Source organism: Macrobrachium rosenbergii, chromosome 3, assembly GCF_040412425.1.
Source record: "Macrobrachium rosenbergii isolate ZJJX-2024 chromosome 3, ASM4041242v1, whole genome shotgun sequence".
NCBI classification, from domain to species: domain Eukaryota; kingdom Metazoa; phylum Arthropoda; class Malacostraca; order Decapoda; family Palaemonidae; genus Macrobrachium; species Macrobrachium rosenbergii.
The window spans coordinates 92,396,400-92,411,765 of NC_089743.1; the positions used below are offsets into that span (position 1 = coordinate 92,396,400).

The following is a 15,366-nucleotide window of genomic DNA, read 5'->3' on the forward strand; positions in this document are numbered from 1 at the left end:
CAGTGTCCACATCGGGCAATCTTGTTCGTTCACCAAATGTTGTAACATATTTACAAGCTAACGTATGCCAGCTTTCCCGAATCAACAACATATGATAACGAATGGTAACCTTCCCTAATCAGAATAATGTTATTAACTAGACGGATGTTTACTTGTTGATTGGGTGACAGAAACATTAAATGCTACAAGGAACCACAACAACCGTTTTGACGTAGCTTTCGTAAACATGCAGGAAATGAACATGTTAAAGGTCCTGACCCAGCCAAATCTTACCTTCCTGACCTAACTTAGGTCACCATGCCCTGCCTTGACCTGGGCGGGAGGGGGGGCTTTGCTTTTCCTGAACCCCCCCAAAAAAAAATTGGTTAACATTTTGCCGTATTTTGTTCATGTAAGTTCCTTGTCAGGTGTACTTTAGGATGGAGAATTATTCATTTTCTATGATGTTTTGCACATATGTCGTATTTACCGAGATATACGCTGTGCAACTAAACTTGAGTTGTACCTACGTTTGTGTTACATAAGTAACTAATTCTTATAACGAAGCAACTGTTGTTGGTAATCAAAGATGAGAATTTAGAGGCAGAGAGGAACAGAAGATTGAATGAATTAAATGGTGATGCTGAGGTGGATTTTAAGGATCTGTTGCTGAGAGAAAGATGGCATTATCAAGTGATGGAGGGTTTGGAGAAGAAGAGATTAGTGGAGGGAGATGCCCTTACTAGAAGTAATTGGAGGTAATGCATCGCGGTAACTGACCCCATAGCCTATAGATAGCTGGGAGGGATGAGGAGAGAGAAGCAGTCGGACTTAGGACGCCATATTGGACTACTTGGCCAGATATTGATTTTGATCTTCCCTTTAGCATTTAATGTTTATGTAATCCGATCAAACATGTAAACATCTGTCTAGTGAATAACATTATTCTGATTAGGGAGGGCTAGCACTTGTTATCATGATATAATTATATTGTTGATTCGGGAAAGTAGCCATACGTTAGCATGTAAATATGTTACAGCAATTTGTGAACAAACTAGATTGCTCCACTTGTGGACTGTTGTCAGTAGATTATGGTGAAAATATTATTTGCTTGTATTATTTAAAAGGTTGGATAAGATCATTCGTGCTTTGATATAGTTATTAAAATGGCAACCACAATACCCAGGGACGTTTTGACTGGCGATATAGCAAGGTTAAACTTGGGATGTCGGACTATTGTCAACCCATGTTAATATATTAAGTTACAAAATCCCTTTGACCAATGGTACAAATCTTGTATACAGCAAACCCCCCATATTCGCGGTCTCACTATTCGTGGACTCACGTATTTGCGGATTTCTCTGGAACATACATACACGTTATTCGCGGAAAATTCGCCCATTCGCGGTATTTTTCACTGAGAAATATTCACTAATTACTCTATTTTCATGGCCATATGCACTTTTTGTGATGAAACTATTAAAATACTAGGATATAAGCATTTTTAGTTTTTTTTTTTAACTATCAGAATAGGCAGTTCTAAGTGTTTTTAGAGGGGTTTTAAGTATTCGTGGATTTTAGCTATTCGCTGGGGTTGGGGGGGGGGGTGCGGTACGCATCCCCCTCAAATACGGGGCGTTTACTGTAATGACAAACTCCCCGTTCTCAATAAATCAACTATGACTGCAAATCAAAAGTTTTTTTTTTATATTTTGTTAGCAATGAAACCCACTGGCAGGTTTTTAGTAGATATCTACATGCAAAGGTCAATTTAGTCGCCAGATAAACAACTTAGATTTATACGTGAACATTTATATTGTAACTGGAGCAGCCTCCGTGAGGATGTCGTGCAATGTGAACTTCAGAAGTTCAAGCGAAGATGCAATGTATTACTACCCTAATACAATTCTCCTTGTGTTTTAATAATTTATTTACATTTTTATTTATTTATATAATTATTTATTTGTTAATTTATGTTTCCTAATAACTGGTCGTCTCTTCTTTGTGTATTTCCCTTTGCATTCTGTTACTTCTTTTGAATGAACCCCGGATTCTTTGGAAGCTTGAATTTCAAGTCAGTGGCCTCTTTTGTGGGCTTGTCCCATATGAATAGGGTTCATCTTCTGAAAAAGAATAATATTTTCCTTTGAACAAACATTTGCGAACATCACAGATACTCTGTAAGATTTTACCAGTTTGCTGACATAAGTTCTGAACAAGGTAGGGACTTCAGGTTTAAAGTTTTACTGTCAGTTTTAGTTTCGGTGCTGAATGACATTATTGTTCCCAGTGCTTGGCCTTTGGCTTAAACTCTGTACTGTATTCAGTTCAGCATAATTCACTTTTAGCACTGTTGTTGCATCCTACAACCCATTCCCCTCATTACGCATCTGTTAATGAAGTGCATTTATACTTTTTATAATACTTCTTCCAGCATTAATCCCTACTTTTAAATAAGTCTGTGCTGTCTTTGCCCAGAACGCGTACTGTCTGTACTGTGCTGTACTGTATACACCCAACAAACCTGACTTTCCCACTAAAGACAGCAACTGTAGGTAGATACTTTTTGCTTCTTAGGGATAAAACTTACTCTTTGCTTCTCAGATACAGAACAGAGCTGACTTTCTTGAAAGGTCACACCAGCTTTAACAAATAGTTTTCCTGAGTATTCCAAAAATGACAGTCCTGTTGGGGGTGGTAGTGCCTTCCATGGCCCCTAGCTGCAACCCCTTTCATTCCTTTTACTGTAGCTCCGTTCATATTCTCTTTCTTCCATCTTACTTTCTACCCTCTCCTAATATTGTTTCTTAGTTCAGATGCGAGATTTTCCTCCTGTTACACTTTTAAAATTTTGTTGTTTCCTATTCAGTACTGAATGACCTTATATGTCCCAGCACTTGGCCCTTGGGGTTAAACTTCATAGTCCATTCCAATTCAGAAATGACAGGTACTTGGGTCTAGGTCAATCGGTTTACTACATAGACTTTTGCATTATTTTACAAATATGAATACAAAAGTTGAGAGCAGGAAAGTATTATAAACTATGAGAGGTAGTGCTAAAAAAAAAAATTAGATTTTAAAGGTGGTATTTCATGTTCAAGCAATTTCTGGAAGAGCACAAATGGAAGTACATTTTAAAAAGATTCGATTCTGTTATGGACTGTTCACAGTATGAATTAACAGTGCAATTGAAGTGAATAGTAGATTCTTTTATGACATTTGTAGATATTTCAACTCTCTTGAGAGGACTCAGGCATAAACATCCATTAGCAGTCCAAGTATCAAAGTGGCGCAGCTAGCCTTAGCAAGTAAGACTATTTAGCTCCATGTAGAAGACAGCGGACTTTACAATGAGCTCTAGCTCGTTAGAGAAGATGACCTTAGGTACATAAGTCATCTGCAGCTGTTTTGTAGGAACAGCTTCAAGATGCCTAAAATATAAGTGATTTTTGTATCAAAAGTAATTGATAGAAATTATTTAGAGGGTGCACTGGCAGGGCAGTGATAGTGCCACTGGAAAGTTAATTTTCGTTCAGCTCGGCTTCATAATCTGGGAAGATTTTGCTCAAGAAGTGTAGAGTGTAATGGCTTGACCTGACATCTATCAGGATCTGATTAACTGTTTTTTCAGTTTTCTGTAAAAGAAAATTATTGAGTTGGCTATTTGTCTGTCCGTCCACACCTTTTCTGCCCGTCCTCAGATCTTAAAAACTATTGAGGCTAGAGGGCTGCAAATTCGTATGTTGATCATCCACCCTCCAATCATGAAACATACCAAATTGCAGCTCTCTAGCCTCAGTACTTTTTATTTTAATAAGGAAGTCGGCCATGATTGTGCGTCTAACACCGCTTTAGGTACCAACAACACAGACCACCACCGAATCGTGAGTGAAAGTTTCAGGGGGCGTGGCTGAAAGTTTCATACAACCTTGTACACTGTACAGAAAACTCGATTTCCTCAAAGAAACTGTGGCGCATATTTTACTTGTCTTTTTATCTTTCAGGCTAAGCAGCTGGTAGAATGACAGTCGGCTCAAGAACTTGAAGTGTACGGACCCCTGTGCTTCCTGTAGTAAAGAGGACCAAGCCCTGTTCGTCATCTGATCAAAAGATTGTGACGGTATGACCTTGATAAAAATAGAATTGTTCTACTGATTTTAGATAAATGGGAGACTTTTTGAAGACAGCTTTGAATTGAGTCAGTAAAGTAGAATCTAGGGCAGTATTTAACACCTTTGTTTTTTACGAACACCAGTTAAAAACTGCAAACTGATTGTACTGAACAACAGTCCAGACTGGACAAAGTCAATTTGGAGCTTTTTATAAGTATATGGAACCTGATAATGTGCTCTAGTTTGTAGGAAAGAGTAAGAAAACAGCATTTTAACGAAAATTTCTTCAAAATAAGCGAGCATCACGAATTAAATATATCTGAAATGAAGATACTAACTTGTATAAATTGTACAGAGTAATGTTACAGGGAAAAGGGTGCATATGAAGAACACTGCACAGGGGAGAAATAACTTGTGAAGCCAAGAGATCTCAACATAATAAGGTGCCATTAAATTCCCCGTTCTCTCTTCAAGAAAGAACCTGCTGCAACCTGCAGGCAAAAATGGGACAAGTTCGAATGGACTGCAGTCTCGCCTCGGAGTTCAAGAGAACGTGCACATCAAGAACCTGCTATTTTACTCATCAGATTTGTATAGGGGGCCAGCATGTAGCAATTCACTAATGTCATTTGTTACTATTGATAGCAATGAAGTACAGTAGAAAAAGTGGTCTCGTTAGCATGAAAAAGTGTTCCCATTAGCATAAATGTTGGAAAAGGTCCCTCTTGAGTATTGAGAGGGAACAGTCTTCTCCCGTTTGACTATTAAAAGTAAGATAGGACTAAATTAAAAGTAAGATAGGACTAAATTAAAAGTAAGATAGGACTAAAGTGAAAGTAAGATAGGGTTAAATTTATAGTGTCATATACGTGTTTTGTCAAGGTCAGAACAGTGCCTGCTGACTAAAAATTGAGCCAACTTCAGCTGTGATTCTTGTAATTTCTAAATAGGAACTTTAGGAATCATTATTTTATGAGGTGATTCACTATAATTTCAGGATACTCTATATGGTTTATTACCTATACCTGCTACCTGTTCGGTATTTCATATTTATTTTCCACGTTCATCCAGCATTAGCTGTGTGGTAGCTAAGTATTATTCAAGATCTAAAGAGCTCTTTATACCTAAATTTTATATAAGTTTAATATTACCCCCAAAGTATTTACTTACATTTTATTCACTTTTTCAACTTCATTTGTAAGTGGGACCACTTTTTCAATGTCATTTATGTTAATGGGACCACTTTTTCAACTTCATTTATGTTAATGGGACCACTTTTTCAACTTTATGTTATTGGGACCACTTTTTCAACATCATTTATGTTAGTGGGACCACTTTTTCAACTTCATTTATGCATTTATGTTAATGGGACTACTTTTTCAACTTCATTTATTTTAATAGGGCCGCTTTTTCAACATTTATATTAATGGGACCACTTTTTCAACTTCATTTATGTTAATGGGACTACTTTTCAACTTCATTTATTTTAATGGGACCACTTTTTCAACATTTATGTTAATGGGACCCATTTTTCAATTTCATTCATTTTAATGGGGCCACTTTTTCAACTTCATTTATGTTAATGGGACTGCGTTTTCAACTTCATTTATTTTAATGGAACCACTTTTTCAACATTTATGTTAATGGGACCACTTTTTCAACTTCATTTATGTTAATGGGACCACTTTTTCAACTTTATTTATGTTATTGGGACCACTTTTTCAACATCATTTATGTTAGTGGGACCACTTTTTCAACTTCATTTATGCATTTATGTTAATGGGACTACTTTTTCAACTTCATTTATTTTAATAGGCCGCTTTTTTCAACATTTATATTAATGGGACCACTTTTTCAACTTCATTTATGTTAATGGGACTACTTTTCAACTTCATTTATTTTAATGGGACCACTTTTTCAACATTTATGTTAATGGGACCCATTTTTCAATTTCATTCATTTTAATGGGGCCACTTTTTCAACTTCATTTATGTTAATGGGACCACTTTTTCAACTTCACTTATGTTAATGGGACTACTTTTTCAACTTCATTTGGAACCTCAAAAGTCCAAGCATAGATGCAATGTATTAGTACCCTAAAGCAGTTCACCTTTTAATTTATAAGTGAATTATATTTTTATCTATTAATTTATTAATTTGTTCATTTATTTTTTTTTTTCTATCAGCTGATCTCCTCTTTCTGTATTTCCTGTTACGTTCCGTTACTTCTTTCAAATGAACACCGTATTCTTTGGAAGCTTGGGTTTCAAGTCAAGTGTCCCCAATGGGCTTGTTCTACAGTCATAAGGTTCATCTTCTGAGTAATAATAATATAATAATAATAATAACAATACTAGCTAACACATAGCTTGATTTGTTTCAAGTTATGAGTACATAGTTGTGTTGCTAAGAATTCTCATCATTGTAATATCAGTTGCCCTGTCAGTTCAGTATATTTTGTGATTGTTTATTTCCCATCGAATTTCTCTGCCAGCTATGAAGCGCCTCAGTGTTTGGGGATGTATGTTGTTAACTCAGTATTCTTATTAGCTAAACTATGTCTGTGGAACCTCAGTATCCTTCAGAATACATAGATTTGTCAAATACTAACATATTTTAGGATAGTTTCATTTTAACGTCTGTCAAGTTTGATTTAACTATCAGCGTAGTATTTTTGGGGTGCATAGGTTTTTTATATGAATTTCTTATTAGTTTGATAACAGTTATCAGATGTTACGTTTTCGAGGATGCATAGTTTTGTTTTGACATGGAGCTAGTAGTATAGGTTTGACAATAGTTTTACAAGTAGCTTAGTGCTTCATGGATGCATAGGTAACTCGGTTTTCTTATTCAATATTGGCTGTATTGAATTTCTAAGCAGTGTTAAAATCGAATTTCTAAGCAATGTTGAAATCAGCTATCAAGTAACTTAGGGCAGATATATAATTTTTGTACCTATAATTCATATTAATGTCGTCTGTCAGGTTGTTAAGGATGTTTCAGGCTGAAGTATTAAATGTGAATGATTTATCAGGTGATATCAGTTATTAATCATGGCATTATTTTGATAATTTTATATCGAGAAGTCACGTAAGTTTAAGGACACTTTTTCACCAACTTCGTTTTGATTTGCATATCCTGTAAGTCCTCGTTCAGTGCGTACTTTCTTGGGTACTAAGGTCGCGGAAGATGTATAGTTGGTTATTTTAATTATTTTCAGGAATTTTCCTGAAGTTCAGAAGTTATCAGTAGCAAAAGTTCATAATTTAAAAAGAACAGGTTTCATTGATTTCGTGGAATATGTTCGTGGTGGTCAGTGTAGTTAGGAATAGTTGTGTAGAGTCAAACCTGTGAGGTATTAACCTTTATATTATATATTATATTCTCGACTAAAGTACAAATTATTCCCGTAATTTTTCCTCAGTAAATTACTGATATTTTTATACCAACTTCCATAACAGTAGGGATTTGGAATTAAGCTAAGCTTCTCGTCTACTCTTTGAAGGTTTGGTCCACAGTTTGTTTCTTTAGTGATTTGTATCAGATTTCCTTTAGAAAGTTAGTAATAGTTTCGAGGTCTTGCATTATTGTAATGTTGTGTAAGGATTGGTTCTTATATTTTGAAACTCACCTTATTGAAAGGTTTTCCTTAACACAGGGGAGATATCATAGCCTGAAGCATGTACACATATGCACTGTTAAGACAGGATATATTTCAGAATTCAGTTTGTTACTTTTATCTCAAAATTGATGACATAATAAGCAACTTGGCATTGTACTCTCTGAATTCTGTACAAAGCTTGCCATGCAGATAATGCTTCTTGCTTAACATTAAACATAAACCATTTGAAGTTAATGCTGTAAATATTGGAGAGTGTCTTATCAAGGGCATTATAGTCATGGCATCTGTGCATATTTCATGACGCTGCTGGCTTACAAAGGTTACAAATTTGATCGCAGTTTGGTACCCTTTTCAAGGTAAATAATTTAATAAGTAAGCTCAGATTCCAAGTATTACTTTCAAATTTTAAAAGGGATACTTGAGGGTAATTTGTTTTATTTCTGAAAATTATATTCTAGGGAAATGAATCAGTAAGTAAGCTCAAGTGTGTTGCTTTAAATGAAGTTAGGCATTGTTAACAGTGGTATGTTAGTTATATGTACAGTACAAGTAAAGGGAAGTTTGACAAGGATATTTTTAGTATGAATAAATAAACACATAATTATGGGAAGAGTGTATTCATCTTGATGTTACATGTATAGGTAGACTTTCTGGAAAGATTAAAATCATCTTGAGAACCATTCATTAGTTTTTCACTAGAGCATCAATTATTTTCTAGACTTGGTTACAAAAGGGAAATTCATTTCTTAGTGAACATCTTAGTCACTAGGAGAGAGTTGCTATTTATTTAATAGTTTTGGGAGACAAGCAAGTCACTCATATTCTTTTCCTTTTAAGGTTCTCAAAGATGGTTTTCCTTGGAAGTTACAGAGTCAAATTAGGCTGAAGAAGTTCATTGGGACCAAGGAAGCCACTTATATCCCATTTCCTGTTAAGGTACTCACAGAGAGGTTGATTTTCCATGAAAGGTATAGAATCAGGTTAGGTTGAAGAAGTTGAACAGCAAAGCAGAAAAGAATAGAGGGATGGAAAGTGAAATAAAAAATAGATATATGATAATAAGGGAGTTTTGTTGCTTGTGTATTTACCCTAGAAGTAGTTATCAGATATGAAATCCTAACAGAAGAGTTCTGTCTCAGCCTGGGAACTAAATAATTATGGACATGTCTGTGGTTACATTTTAACGAGATAGGTCTTTGATACTTGTATCTTATTTCTGAGGTATAGGTTTTGTGGATTTTAGAATTCCAATAAGCAACAGTGTCTTGACATATGGAGATTTTTAGGTTAAGGTATTAATCTTTATTTTTCTGGTGTTGTTGTTAACATGTTTCATACAATTCCCATTGAATGTAAGTCATTTGATCAGTTAATGTTATTGTTAAAAACTTAACTATAAATTTGAATAATGGGAAAGTTATTGTAATACCAAATTGTATTGATTTACATAGTTGTACAAGGACTTCTGTATTTCAGGTTTTCCTCAGTTCTCATCAAGTCTAAACCCTCTTTTAGCCAGAAATGGTACAGTAATTAGTTCCTTTGTTATTTCTTGCCACAACAAAAAGTCAAGTCAATTGCATCAGTATCCATTATCTCCTTGTTTGGAATACACCCTGTGGACATAGCAGTCTAGGCCTGATAAACTTTGAGTCTGGAGAGAGAGCTTTACAGATTTTGCCCAAGTGGCCAACGTTTTCAGAATTCTGAAGTGCTAACATTTTTTTGCAATGTATTTGGCTGTAGAAACCGGATATAGAAAGGAGATATTTTCCTGAATTGATATAAATGTAGATCTTCAGTCTTCTGTTGAAGCTGCTGAACAGAAACACTTTGTATATTTACAGCACACTTTGGAAGCTCCAGAATTACCCTCTTTTTGTACTGTAGAAGCAGTTCTGATTGCTTGGACACTTGGGAGGAAAAATCTTGTACGTTTCATGCTATAATGAAACTCCCATGCATTTGCTCTAAAAAGATTCTCTCTCTCTCTCTCTCTCTTTGTTTTACTGAAAGCACCTCTACACATTTTGTGCCTTGCTGAAGTCTGTATATATTTCTCTTAAGTGTCATTTCACCCTTCATTCTTTCCTGAAAGCTATCTTGTATACCTTACTTGTTTTAAAGCATCATTTCCTACTGGAGGATTCTTTGGAAACTTGACTTCTGTGCTGAAACCCCCACACACACACACACACACACACACACACACACACACACACACACACACACACACACACACACACACCCAAGGTGTTTTTGCCCCTACCTACAGACAGGAATTCAAACCTTATTCACACTTACATTCTTACTCTAAACACACACTTAAACAACACTCCAATGAGTTTATGCCATTACTTCCAGACACAGGGATCAAGTACCTCAACCTTTCAATTTTCACACTTAAATTCCCACTCTGAAGTCACTCTTAAAACAATTGTAGATGTTCAATCGTAACTTGATTGTAGGTATTTGGATCTTATATTAGTAGGGTATGAAATTTAGGTAAATCTTTAGTAGGTGTAAATATACTTGCTTTCATCACCATATTTTTAAGGCGATTCTGCAATTTTTGTTTGAAATTTTCAGTATGAAATTTTTTGTACTTCATGTTTTGTAATGTGATCAAGTTCCGAGTTTCATCTCATGTTACTATTTGAGAAGGGAAGGGTTTTTTTTTTAGTACTTTGTACAAGGTGAGAACTAGAGCAGTGCCATTAAGAAATAAACATTAATCTGTAAACCTGAACAGTTGAAAGAAATCTAAGAATTGTTGCTGCTTGAAGTACAGAAGTCCTCATATATTTTAACTGTGTAGATATAAGAAATGGAAAAGCATAAAATAAAGGACTCCTTGGGGTCAGCATTGCAGTGCCCCAGAGGGAATGCCCCAGCTGGAGGTATATACAGCTAATCGGTTGCCAACTTTGAAGCTGACCCAAAGGGCTGTTGTTTTCTGAGCTGACAGCTGATTGCTGAGGTGGGGAAAAGCTTTGTGTATACCTCTCTCTAGTGCTTTCCCAGATGTCTTCCAATTTTTCTGTGCCACAAATGAGAATGTTAAACCATTTTAATCGTCAAAAGGGAAATGATTTCAGAACCGTAGAATACGATGGAAAGTTACAGGAGGTCAAGCAAAAAACAAACACAATAAGATTGAAGCTCCTCCCCTTTCTAAAGTTGCCAGATGTCGCATTATTGAGCAATATATGTCCGAAGATTTTAAAAACTGTATCCTCACTTTCCTTGCCGAGTGTACATTACTAATTCACCTGCCTCGTTACCTTATTTTTATAACTGTGCCCATGACCATGATGTATGTTTAATTTCATTGCATAATGGCTGACAATTAAAATGTTTACCACATTTCCTCAGCTATTCAATGAAGTAATTACTTATACCCTTTTAGCCATTACAATGTAATACTCATGAATATTTATAAAATATATGGCAGCTCTGAAAATGCATTTTAAAAACACCAATTTACTCTGAAAATCATACTTGTCACAGTTTCATGAAAACAAACTTAACATCTTCAGAACTTTCCGATCACAAATAATACCTAAATTATGTACGAATAAGAGCTTTCAATTATCATCATCTCTTAAAAACATGGTTAAACCTCTCTGATGACCTATGCTGTCAGAAAGGCCATATTTGTTCTATCTTAACCAACCTTCATTTATGAATGAAACTGCACAGAGCAGTCATCAGCAGATCAGTGTATGCTTTCTAGTTCAAGTGAGTATAAAAGATTCGCCCTAGGACACTCGAGCCAGGATGGCAATAAATATCCTAACCTTTGTATACCTAAATACTTAACAATATGAACACAGTGCAAACATAAATATCACATCAAGTTTCATTCAACACAGGTTTTGATGATAATGAACAAATGTGCAAGGGACAAAGGATGTCAGAGCAAACATCTAATAAATTTTTTACTGTGGGCTAAGAGTTCCAACAAAAACATTTCCTCAGTTAATCAATGAAGAGATTCATTCACAAATATGTTGAGTCAAAGTGCCATTACAGTACAATGTCATACATATGAATTATTATAAAATATGGCTGCTCTAAAAATGCTTTTTAAAAATACCAATTTTTCATGGACAAAAACTTATCATCCTCACTTGTGCCTGAGCTTTAAATTAACATCCTCTCTTAAAAACATGGTTAAACCCTCTGAGACAGACTCCACAAGTGGAGGCCACACAAGCACACCCACTTTTAACATCACTTGGCTAGTCACCTCATCTGCTCAACTGGCCTGTTTCTAGACCAACACTGATACTAACGCACAAATAAAATTAATGGGTTTACAATTCATAAGAATGCAGACTTGAACACAATTGCTTAGTGGAGACAGACAGACAAAAGAAAATCTCTCAAAAACAAAACACAAAAACTCAAGCAGTGGAAAACCTCTGAGGGATCCGTCTTCAGATGTTAAACATATTTGCTTGTAGAATTTTGTTGCACTGAAACCCTACCACCTGGAATATAGTCATAATTTAGTATCAGATACAAGAGTCATTTTCACACCATACTCCAAATCAGTTTCTGAAAACCTTAAATGATAACTTTACATAAACGTCATCCAATATTAATTCTTAATTGCTATGCTAACTGAAGTATATTCCCAATTCTCATACTACCCTTCTCATATATGCAAGATGATTAACTGTCATTAGTGCTAGTACTGCAACAATTATAAGGTAGTTCAACCAGACCATTTGGTTCTATTTATAACCTTTCATGTCCTCTGCTCCTCCAACTGCAACTTTCATCACACATTTCTATACTGCTTGACCAAACGGTATGACATCAGGTTAATAACGTTCACAAGAATGAGGCTACTTAATTATTCATTCCCAGTGACTTCTGTTCTCTGAAACTAATGTTATATTAAGTCCTCACCATCCTTGACTCCTATTATTGTCATCATTAAAATAATCTGACAACACCAGGGAGTTCAGTTTACAGACTCTCAAAAGGTTCTCCTGAAGAACACTTTATTAAAATTTTGCTGAAAATTCAAAAAAGAGAAACCTTGAAGTAGTAATAGTTTTGACAACCAATAGTGAAGTGACCAAAGGAAAGGATGAGAAGAGTTGTACCTTTGGGAAGCTATGTTCATTTCATTGAATTTACTGCCTTTATATAGTACATCCTTTAAAATCCAGCTTTGATAATTCATGTAAGAAACTTATCTCTGAATTAGGTTTCTTTCAGCAACTAAAAAAGACAGTCATACCATTAAAATGCAATCTGCTAGTGAATTTAGAACAATAAAAACCAGAATGCAAATGGCGCATGATAGCTTGCTCATATTTTGTAATACGATAGTAATACGAAAATAATACATACAATATAAGTGGATACAGTAAAACATGTTTTAATAAAATTATTATCTCTCTCTCTCTCTGACATAAACAACTGAATCGAGAAACAGCCGACTGCTGACATCATTTACCATAATCATCAATCGTTCAAGTTGCATTAAAAGATGTCAAGTTATTAAAACTTAACAATTCTCTACGGTGGCTTCCACGTGTAAAAATAAAATACCTTTTTATTCACCTCGTGCAGTGCAGGAGGTCTTAAGAAGGAATTCCACTATATTAAAGCTACATAAATAACAAAAACGTTTTGGAATAAGTGATAGCAATGCCCAGTACTGGCAAAATCACACAAACTGCTTTTAAAATGACGTAACCTGCATGTTTTAAGCCCAACTTTTTCATTTACAAGAAAAAGTACAGCATCTCCGAATTACGTTTCTTCCAGCAACTACTGGCAATGAAGGTGAAAGGTAGTACGCACTCGGCTGAGATTTCGAGAATGTAAACAGTATCAAGTGCAAATGACGCACAATGACAATAACTAATTTTTATTTACATCATTATTATAAATACAGTTGTACTGTTTGACTTTTGCAAATGATTATTTCCTTCCACAGAAATGTTTTGATTTTTTAAACTTTTTGGTTTTTGGAATTACGGATAAGAGATCGTAAACCTGTACGGTATCTTTACAACAAAAAATCCACTGAGCATCGCATGTGTCATTTCCATGCAAGAAATCCCAGTCACACTGACCTGACAAATCGGGCTGAAATGCCGCATGACCCTTCGTCTCCAGTGCAGCTCTGTAGCGGGGCCAAGGTCCGCCCACTGCTATCAAGTTAAGGGGTCGGTTACCTTGATGCATCTCCTCTTAAATATTTCTGTCACAGCATCTTATCCTGTGTCCTGGCCAGAGAGACAAATAAGCTTTCGTCATTATACTGCAATACACATACAGAACCAGGAAAAACTTACTGTACCTGTTTATTACAGAACCAGGAAAAACTTACTGTACCTGTTTATTACAGAACCAGGAAAAACTTACTGTACCTGTTTATTACAGAACCAGGAAAAACTTACTGTACCTGTTTATTACAGAACCAGGAAAAACTTACTGTACCTGATATAAACACACTTATTTGTCCCTGCTGGACTTTGGCAAACCAACACACACAAACCATGAATATGGAAAGTTCACAAATCTGTCTTATCAAGTAGACAGTAGAGCTTCACAGCACTTGAAAGTTAAGCACATCCATTTTGTGCAAATACGTTTGGAAATACGTTTTAAGAAATGGGATCCAGTGATATACAGGTACCTTGAATAGATTATTATTATTATTATTATTATTATTATTATTATTATTATTATTATTATTATTATTATTATCAGAAAATGGACCCTATCCATATGGAACAAGCACACAAAGGCCATTGACTTACAATTCAAGCTTTCAAAGAACATCAGTTATTAGAAGAAAAACAAATTAAATCAACAATAGATAAAAATTAGAGCAAATTATAAAATACGAGAATTTCTTACTATGCAAATAACAGGCCCGAGTGGTCCTCTATAAATAAATTTTAGGGATAGTGTCATAAGTCTGTGAATGGTACTGCATGACATTTAAGTTGTTTTTCACAAGGTCTGAGAACTTCGATCTCTTCCTTACCAACATCCTTCATAGGGGGGATAGTGGCATCAGTGCACCTCATGCAGTGCGCTTGAGACATTACTTAAGGTTCTTTGCAACCCCTTTCAATCCTTTTACTGTGCCTCTGTTCATGTTCTCATTCTTCCATTTTACTTTCCATCCTCTCCTAAAGTATATCTTAGTTTTATCAAACCACTGAGCTGATTAACAGCTCTCCTAGGGCTGGCCCGAAGGATTAGGCTTATTTTACGTGGCTAAGAACCAATTGGTTACTTAGCAACGGGACCTGCAGCTTATCGTGGAATCCGAACCACATTATAGCGAGAAATGAATTTCTATCGCCAGAAATAAATTCCTCTGATTCTTTATTAGCTGGCCGGTGACTCGAACTTGGGCCTAGTGAGTGCTAGCCAACAACTCTACCGACTCACCCAACAAGGAACTCCCACCCTCTCCTAACAGTAGTTCCATTGTGCAACTGTGAGGTTGTCCTTCTGTTACACCTTTCAAACCTTCTTACTCTAAAGCTTCCTTCTGGTGTTAAATGACCTCATCACAGGTCCTAGGACTTGGCCTTTGGCCTAAATTTTAAATATTCCATTCCTCACCAACATCCATAGACATTCCCATAATAGAGTACCAGTATTTTA

At 35.6% G+C, this 15,366-nt stretch overlaps 2 long non-coding RNA genes across 4 annotated transcripts in view; one reads left to right on the top strand and one right to left on the bottom strand.

Annotated features, from left to right (window-relative positions):
• The window catches only part of LOC136828087 (uncharacterized), a 33,151-nt gene extending 23,261 nt beyond the window's left edge, over positions 1-9,890 (top strand). The window contains exons 3-4 of one of the 2 annotated variants that reach the window (XR_010849908.1): positions 3,984-4,099; positions 4,460-9,890. This is a non-coding gene — a long non-coding RNA (uncharacterized lncRNA). The remainder of the gene's footprint in view (positions 1-3,983; positions 4,100-4,459) is intronic. The other variant, XR_010849909.1, reaches the window with a different exon arrangement.
• A 1,271-nt stretch (positions 9,891-11,161) lies between these two features.
• The window catches only part of LOC136828084 (uncharacterized), a 102,114-nt gene continuing 97,909 nt past the window's right edge, over positions 11,162-15,366 (bottom strand). For both annotated transcript variants that reach the window (XR_010849905.1, XR_010849900.1), the window contains exons 8-9: positions 13,815-13,967; positions 11,162-12,209 (exon numbers count right to left, since the gene is read on the bottom strand). This is a non-coding gene — a long non-coding RNA (uncharacterized lncRNA). The remainder of the gene's footprint in view (positions 12,210-13,814; positions 13,968-15,366) is intronic.